The sequence below is a fragment of the Trichomycterus rosablanca genome, chromosome 11 (assembly GCF_030014385.1).
Source record: "Trichomycterus rosablanca isolate fTriRos1 chromosome 11, fTriRos1.hap1, whole genome shotgun sequence".
NCBI classification, from domain to species: domain Eukaryota; kingdom Metazoa; phylum Chordata; class Actinopteri; order Siluriformes; family Trichomycteridae; genus Trichomycterus; species Trichomycterus rosablanca.
The window spans coordinates 25,874,534-25,883,869 of record NC_085998.1 but is presented as its reverse complement, the minus strand read 5'-3'; positions in this window follow the sequence as shown (position 1 = coordinate 25,883,869).

The window sequence follows — 9,336 nt, the reverse complement described above, 5'->3', positions numbered from 1 at the left end:
CAATATTTAAATGGACTGTGTCTATGGCACTTCTGGAGTATGCCAGCTAATTTACACTCAAAGGACACTGACAAGGCAATTTCCTCTTTCCCTTATATTCCTTGCACATGCTCTACGAATGGCACACCTCAGCCGTTTGGTACCCTGGTTGGCTGTGTAATTTAAAAGGCAAAGCTCAGAGCTGCTGCTGTCAGAAAGTCCTTTGAGAGCACTGTTTCCAGTGAGTCTAGAAATCCCTGGCTAAACATCCACCTCAGCATTGTTTAGTAGGAACCCTGCAGTTCTGCTATGCAGCAGACCTGCTGTGACATTGTAAATTATTTCTTAATGACATCACAATGACAGAATGTTTACCTGATTGCACAAGTCTAAGTATTTAATTTTGAACTACTATTTTACACTATATGGCTTAAAATATGTGGACACCTAACCATGAGCTTGTTGGTCATCTTGAAGGAGTGAGGAGTTGCATCTGTCCACACTGCCATCTCCTGTAACACTGCGGCACCGTTCTTCTGTGGGAAAAAGCATTTGTGTTGGATAAGAAGGCCTGACTCACAATTGGCATTCCAATTCATCAGAAATATGCTCAGTTTGGTTTTGTGCAGACCACCTGAATTCCTTCACAAGAAACTCATGTCATGTGCTTGCTGCACAGGGGCATAGTAATAAAAGACTGAAAGAGGAAATGGCCTTTGTCAAGCTGTTGGCACAAAGCATATCATTTACTTTTTATAAAAGGTTTGTTGCTCCGGTTAGCAATGGGTTTGACTAAACACATGAACACAATAGTTCTGACAGGTGTCCACATAGTTTTGACCCTATTGTTTACGTTTGTGTCTTATATGGTTTCCTTCCATCTCCCAAAACTACATGAAACCAGAAAATGTTTATAGATGCTTTAAACCAGATGGGTAGTGACCCCAGGGACATAGGGGTGTGTCCCACATTTTGGACTTTAGGACTAGGCATTTATTACATTTACATTTACATTTTCAGCATTTAGCAGATGCTTTTATCCAAAGCGACTTACACAATGAGCTAAACACAATGAGCAATTGAGGATTAAGGGCCTTGCTCAGGGACCCAACAGTGGCAACTTGGTGGTGGCGGGACTTGAACCAGCAACCTTCTGTTTACTAGTCCAGTACCTTAACCACTGAGCCATCACTGGCCCAGCTATCACTGGCCATTTATTACTGTACATTGTGCTACAATGTGCTGAAACAGTGGCACAATCCGGTCTCAAATGCCTTTATATGTTAATAGAAAATTTAAATAATAGATCACTTGTATAGGTTATGTATAGTATGTGCTAAATCCACTATTGTGACCTGTTGATTATGTACTCCTGATTGACACAACAAAAATGTTTACCCAATCCAGAGTTTGTAAGATTGGCCTTTGTTGTGAAAATAAAGGTACAAAACATTGTGACCTTCAATCCAGTACTATAATATATGAATATAAATCCAATATGAATATAAATCTAGTACTATAATATATGAGTGCGAGAAAAAACTGAAGAGCAATGCTGTTGCTTCACACTGTTTTATTTAGACTGTGTCGGTCCCTTTAAAGTAAACTTAATGGCATAGCAGAACGTGAGTGAAAGCAGTAGAGACACACACATATACACAGAGAGAGAGAGAGAGAGAAAGAGAGAGAGAAAACGAGATAGAGCTAGAGCTGCACTCCACACTGCTGCAATACAGGCGCATCACAGAGTGGCTCGCCAGCATATAGCCATCCGATCTCTGAAAAGCGGATCAGCTTTTGCTGTGCGTTTGCATCGATTTTGCTGTTTCTTAATCGGACGCGCAAATCGGGGACGAAAACCTGGCTTTTCGCGTGATCTGGACTGCTGTGTGCTATTCTGTAGGCTTTTGCTTAAAGGCGCTTGGGAAATAGGCTGCATTTCCCTCGAACTTCAGGCATCATCCACGCACACTGCACGAATCGTGATTTTGCAGGAGGAAGCATGGAATAAACAGACGAGCTGAAAATAAATCTGTGCGATTGGAAAACGGAGAAGCAGTCCGATTCCTTACAAATCTTCGCGCAAAGCTCGAGTCGACTGGAGCGCATGATGTCTATTCCGGTAAGACGCAGCCTAAAAATAATTTTTGTAAACCCTAAAGCATATGCATTTTTTCACGGCTAAAATATTTCCTTAACTACTCCAGTCTGGTTTATTAGGTTTTTTTCATTTGTTGCGTCTGATATAGAAGCGTTTAGAGTTGTCATTTCAGCACCGTTCTACCATTGCGCACCTTGGTAAGCAGACACGTGCACTGCTTCATAATGTGGGTAGGGGGACTTTTCAAGGGGCAAAAGCGATGAAATGTATAAACACATACTATATGACCCATAGTATGGCACCTAATTTATGAGTTCAGGGATTTCAGCCACAGCCATTGCTAAAATGTGTATAAAATCAGTTATGTGATTTCAACTTCAAATGTGGTCCCCTAGGCACGATTTTGGCTTCATTTATCCTTGTGTTTATACACACACACTACAAAGATTTATGTCTTTGAGATTTTTATTTTAAAAACAAAAACAGTATTAAACAGTAAAAAAAGTGACTTTAAACTAACTATAAATACAATAGTAATACAGTATAAATAAAATAAACATACAAAATGCAGGTTTTTTTTGTTACTGCAGACAGTATTAACCCAAGATATTTGTTTGGTCAAATTAATTTCATTTGTTAATATACGTATATTCCTGCATTTCAGACCGGCAACACATTCAAAAAACTTTAGGGCAATTTATGGGTAGTAATTAGGTTTTAAAAAAAAAAACTAAACAATCATGTGATTTTAATCAGGTGATGTCAACATGTGATTGTGATCATGATTTGGTACAAAGGCAGTAGCAGCGAAAGGCTTTGAGGAGCAAAGATGGGCAGAGGATTACAAGGGATTTGCATATTTCTCCCTCTACAGTGCATAATTTCATTAAGCGATTCAAAGAATCTGGAGAAATTTCAGTGCATGAATGGCAAAAGTGCAAGCCTAAGCTGAACACCTGTTATCTCGGAGCCCTTGGACGGCACTGCATCAAGATAATGTATTTTTCCCATAAGGATGTATGGGAAACCTGTAAATGTGCTCCATGGTCTTGTGGAACTGCATATATTTTAGGCTAATGTGAAATAATCGGGTTGTTTTTGACACTTATGCTTCTTAATCGTGGATATGCTTGATCGTGTAATACTGTATTTCTTAGTGAGTTCAGTAAGGGCGCATTCACATGAGAATCGCTTTTGCGCTGGCTGTGCTGTTATTTCCTATGGAGTGTGGCGGTGCACAAAGCTTAACGTGACTTATTGTACTAAAACAACAAGTGAGGAATTTTTTTGTGGAGAGATTTTATGAGCAGTAATAAATAATTTGTGTTGATTTTGTGTTCCTATGTCATTCTCTTAATACATTAAGTACAACAAAAGTGCAGCCAAACAGACCAGCGTTGTTATGACAGCAAAATATGTGTGACAGTGACAGTGTTCACCAGTATTGGGCTTGCATTCTGTTGCTATGCTGGAATACTATTTATTAAATTAGCGAACTTTATCTAACTAGCTAGTAACTTTGCTCAGAGCATCGGACAGCAACTATTCACAAATAAAGTATGTATTCATGTATTCATCACAATACATGTCTTTTTGCTGTCTTTTGTACTCTTCTTTTTTTTCTTCTTTGGGCTCAAAAGGGCTTATGCCTTTTTGACATATTGGCTGGTGGCTGCTAATAATATTCATTTTCCCGTTAATCACCTACTGTTATTTACTAATGGTGCCTCTTTAATTAAAAATTTAAACTTTATTTTTTAAAATAATAGTATAAATAATGTTTGTGTATAATGATTTAACATTATTAATTTGCGTAGCACATGAAATATGAGGCGCAATATGCAATATTAGGCAGTCCTAGCAATCATAGCAATTGCTGGTATTCAGTTAGTGTAACAGACTTTTCTGTGGTGTAGTGTGCTGACAATGTTTATGTGGACGCAGAAGGGAGGTGTGTAAAAACACAGACATCATTCAGTGTAATATAATGACTGCTGTGAAATGTGGCACTTTTTTAAAAAAAATCTGTGAACTCTTGAGATTTTATAAAAACAAGATTCATGAAATTAAGCAAATTTTTTCCATTAATTTAGTAGGGCCCTAACTATATATAAATAACAATAATTGCGAGCCAGGGCTTCTCGTCCAACTCCAGTGCATAACTCTGCAAATGATTTTTAAATTTAATGGGCACCAATTCCCACAGAGGAGTGGAGGCTGCTGTCCAACAGGAATGTGTGGTGCTGTCCATCATATTCATATTTTCTATATGTATGTATTAGAGATGGGACGATCGATCGGCTATGAATCGGTATCGGCCGATTTTTAATCAAAATATGCTATCGGCGATCGGCGATATTTCCTAAAAGTAGCCGATCCGATCGTGTGATATATAAAGATCACGTTAAGTTAACAGCTCAGTGGATTGATCCAGACTTTGAGCTACGACGCGCCAACCATCACATCACCATTCATCAACCATCGTACAGAAACCACAGTGAAAGCTCTTCATGACCTAAAATAACATCATTAACGTTGTGCATCATACATACGATGTAATTTTGCTGATTGTAATATTTACTTTAAAAAGATAATTCAACCCGGTCACATCTGAGTCGATTCTATCAGCACGTTATATAAACTCCTGGTTCACTTTGGTAAATCGTAAGCGGTTCTTACTTGTGATGTAGATGAGAACAGAAAACATTACAGAGCCAATCAGAGGCAAAAGTTTATTCATTACCAAATTCGTTAGTTCAGGATCATCTGCTGAACTTTTAGCTCCTTAGACGGAACGAGTCTGACGGTCGGTTACAGATCTGTGGTAATAGCAGTTTAATTAAGCTTTTTAATGAAGCTTTTTAATGTAAGAGAGTCACACAAAATGTTCTGTAGTAGTTGGTGTTTATTTAAAACCACGACATTTAATTAATAACAGTAAACACGGAGAGATAACTGAGAAGAGAAACTTACGCTTCGCGAAAAATGACTCGTGAATCAATGAATCACTTATAGCGATACAGTGAACAAAGCGTCTCTTCTAAAGGCGCACACACACACACACGCGCGCGCTGCTCTGGTTTATCTTCACTGTGAGGCTCTTTTTAAGTTTATTTATTTTATTTACTGCTAAACTCTTTTTCAGTTAATGTTCTGCCACATTTTTAGTTTATTAAAAAACAATGCTAGGGTATAGGGAGCGAGTGTGTAGGAAAGAGATTAGAAAATGATAGTCTCCGGCTGTGCTATGTTGTTCTGTGTTTGCACTGAGACTTTGTGACATATTGTGATCTCTTTTACCATCTACATACCCCCTCTCTTTTAAAAATGCATATTGGCACTTGTGCATAGTAGGCAGAAAATACTGTACTTCCCAAGTATTAACTAGTGAATTAATACTGTGTCTTTAGTGAATAAACTGTGTAAGTCATAGGAGCCACTGATTGATTCATACATTCATTAACTTATATAACTAGCAGTGTATAAATTGATTTCGAAATAAAAATAGCAAGGGAAACTTGGATAAACTGCGTCAAAAGTCAATTACGAGTCAATTTTACAGGACTAAATACTCAGACAGTACTTGCTAAAGTAAAAACTAAAACAAAATAGTTTTGCCTTCAATGTAACTAAGCATCCTGTACCTACTCTGCTTTTTGTACCAAATTCTCTTTGTACACTTTTTTGTGAATATTGGGTCTGTAATTTAAAGGTTATGTAATGTGTAACTCTCATTTGTGATGGATTACTATGTGTATATAATCACTTGAAGACTTAATTATAAGCAAGTATGTGCAGTGTAGTGTGAGTGGTGCAGCATTTTAGAATAAACTAATGTGCTCTAGGCTTAAGTGATGTTACTTTAAAATGATGCATCAACAAGCAGGGATGTCTCATTTTGTAAGTGTGTGTGCATTTTTGACCTTGTCTTTTTAATCCCTGTGTCCTTTTTGTGAAGAAATATGCTAAAAGAAAAATGAAACCAAAGAGATGAAAGTCTTTTGTAGTATAGTAGGGAAGTGATGTAAATGTGCAAAAAAACATTGAGCTTCTTCTCAGAGATTGGTCTGTATATGTTTGTTACACTTGTTGGTATATGTAGATAGCCACAATCCAACAGCAAGTTTTAGCAGTAACTGTGCTAACTGAGCTCTCTGAGTTAATTTTACTCTAGCAGGCACAAGTTTAGCAAGTGTTGCTCAGGGCTTTAAAGAACTGGAATGACTGAAATAGTAACACTGTGCTGGCTGCTCAGAGACACTGAGCTTGTAAGGCAGGTCTGTCCTGCTGACATACCATGCTGTCTTTTTAAATAACAAAATAAGTGGACATGGGTTGTCATTTTGTTTAAATAAGAATATTGAACCAACACTGGTAAACAGCTTTGTGAGTGAGTATCTCTATGCTGACAGAATCTTAGCGTCTAAGATTTAAGAGAGGCTGACATTTATCTCATGCAGTTTTACTTGGTTTGCCAGCTTGCCATGTTGTGTATTTTAAACATATATAAACTCATAAAACTGTTATGTGGCCACATGACTGGATGTAGCAGCTGTTGGACTTGAGGTAAAAATGACGTGGGATGTAACCTTGGTGACAGACATCAGCAGCAGGTGGTACACCGTCTGATACAGTGTCCGGCTTGTCATAGAACCCATTTCCATCACTAAAGAAGCAGTTTAAACTCATGGCCCAGATGTAACTGCAAAATCCTTTATTCTTCCTGATTTAAAGGACACCCCAACATTGAACAAAACTAAAATAGCTACGATTATCAATATATATTTTTTTTTATTCAGCATTTTTATTTTCCAAACCATCACAAAGTAAAATATGTTTTAAATGTTCAAAATATCAATTAATTAAGTAACTCATCACCTGTTAAATAATTCCGTGTTTTGGACATTCAAACCTAAAACAGCTAAAATATTATACAGTGCCTTGCAAAAGTATTCGGCCCCCTTGAACTTTTCAACCTTTTGCCACATTTCAGGCTTCAAACATAACGATATGAAATTTTAATTTTTTGTGAATAATCAACAACAAGTGGGACACAATCGTGAAGTGGAACGAAATTTATTGGATATTTTAAACTTTTTTTAGAAATAAAAAACTAAAAAGTGGGGCGTGCAATATTATTCGGCCCCTTTACTTTCAGTGCAGCAAACTCACTCCAGAAGTTCAGTGAGGATCTCTGAATGATCCAATGTTGACCTAAATGACTGATGGTGATAAATAGAATCCACCTGTGTGTAATCAAGTCTCCGTATAAATGCGCCTGCTCTGTGATAGTCTCAGAGTTCTGTTTAAAGCGCAGAGAGCATCATGAAGACCAAGGAACACACCAGGCAGGTCCGAGATACTGTTGTGGAGAAGTTTAAAGCCGGATTTGGATACAAAAAGATTTCCCAAGCTTTAAACATCTCAAGGAGCACTGTGCAAGCGATCATATTGAAATGGAAGGGGTATCAGACCACTGCAAATCTACCAAGACCCGGCCGTCCCTCTAAACTTTCAGCTCAAACAAGGAGAAGACTGATCAGAGATGCAGCCAAGAGGCCCATGATCACTCTGAATGAACTGCAGAGATCTACAGCTGAGGTGGGAGACTCTGTCCATAGGACACAATCAGTCGTACACTGCACAAATCTGGCCTTTATGGAAGAGTGGCAAGAAGAAAGCCATTTCTCAAAGATATCCATAAAAAGTAACCTGGGAGACACACCAAACATGTGGAAGAAGGTGCTCTGGTCAGATGAAACCAAAATCGAACTTTTTGGCCAAAATGCAAAACGTTATGTTTGGCGTAAAAGCAACACAGCTCATCACCCTGAACACACCATCCCCACTGTCAAACATGGTGGTGGCAGCATCATGGTTTGGGCCTGCTTTTCTTCAGCAGGGACAGGGAAGATGGTTAAAATTGATGGGAAGATGGATGGAGCCAAATACAGGACCATTCTGGAAGAAAACCTGTTGCAGTCTGCAAAAGACCTGAGACTGGGACGGAGATTTATCTTCCAACAAGACAATGAACCAAAACATAAAGCAAAATCTACAATGGAATGGTTCACAAATAAACGTATCCAGGTGTTAGAATGGCCAAGTCAAGATCCAGACCTGAATCCCATCGAGAATCTGTGGAAAGAGCTGAAAACTGCTGTTCACAAACGCTCTCCATCCAACCTCACTGAGCTCGAGCTGTTTTGCAAGGAAGAATGGGCAAAAATTTCTGTCTCTCGATGTGCAAAACTGATAGAGACATACCCCAAGCGACTTGCAGCTGTAATCGCAGCAAAAGGTGGCGCTACAAAGTATTAACGCAAGGGGGCCGAATAATATTGCACGCCCCACTTTTCAGTTTTTTATTTCTAAAAAAAGTTTAAAATATCCAATAAATTTCGTTCCACTTTATGATTGTGTCCCACTTGTTGTTGATTGTTCACAAAAAATTACAATTTCATATCGTTATGTTTGAAGCCTGAAATGTGGCAAAAGGTTGAAAAGTTCAAGGGGGCCGAATACTTTTGCAAGGCACTGTGTATAAAAAAAATTTAAACAGAGGAGATGCTGTAGTTACATGATTTTAATCTGTCTGACTCTCCTTGTAAAATTATATCATAACTGGTTCATCCTGTTTGCCACTTGAAATGTATTTTCTAATACAAGTTATTTTAGGTTGCAAGTCAATTGACCATTTAAATGTTTTGATGACCATTTACACATTTAAGCAGCAGCATTTTCACTTGATGAGTTAACCATTCAGAAAAATGAAAACTGCAGCAGCTCTGATGGTACACAATCATCACAACACATTTGTACAAACCAATACATGATATCGCAGCCAAATAAATACCTTCATTCATCATTCATCAGTTCCTGCTTTATCATCGTTAAGGCGGCTGCAGATTTTAAGTCGGTTCTGGGAATGATAAAAAATGAAGCAAGAATTCAACCCTGGGTGAGATGCTTACATGCTTATTTAGACCATGAATAGAGGAATAGCATGACAAAGTCCACCTACTATCACCTCTGGACTGTGGAGCACACAAACTACCTGCTTCACCAACTGGTCATTCCACACATAAAACAAACTAAGGAAGCTGTAAAGTACAGAAAACACATTTGGCCACAGTGGTGTAAAGTACTTTAAACTGATTTATCACCGCTCAGTTTGTCATATGCCAAAACGCATATGACTTACAGTGTATCACAAAAGTAAGTACACCCCTCACATTTCTGCAAATATTTCATTA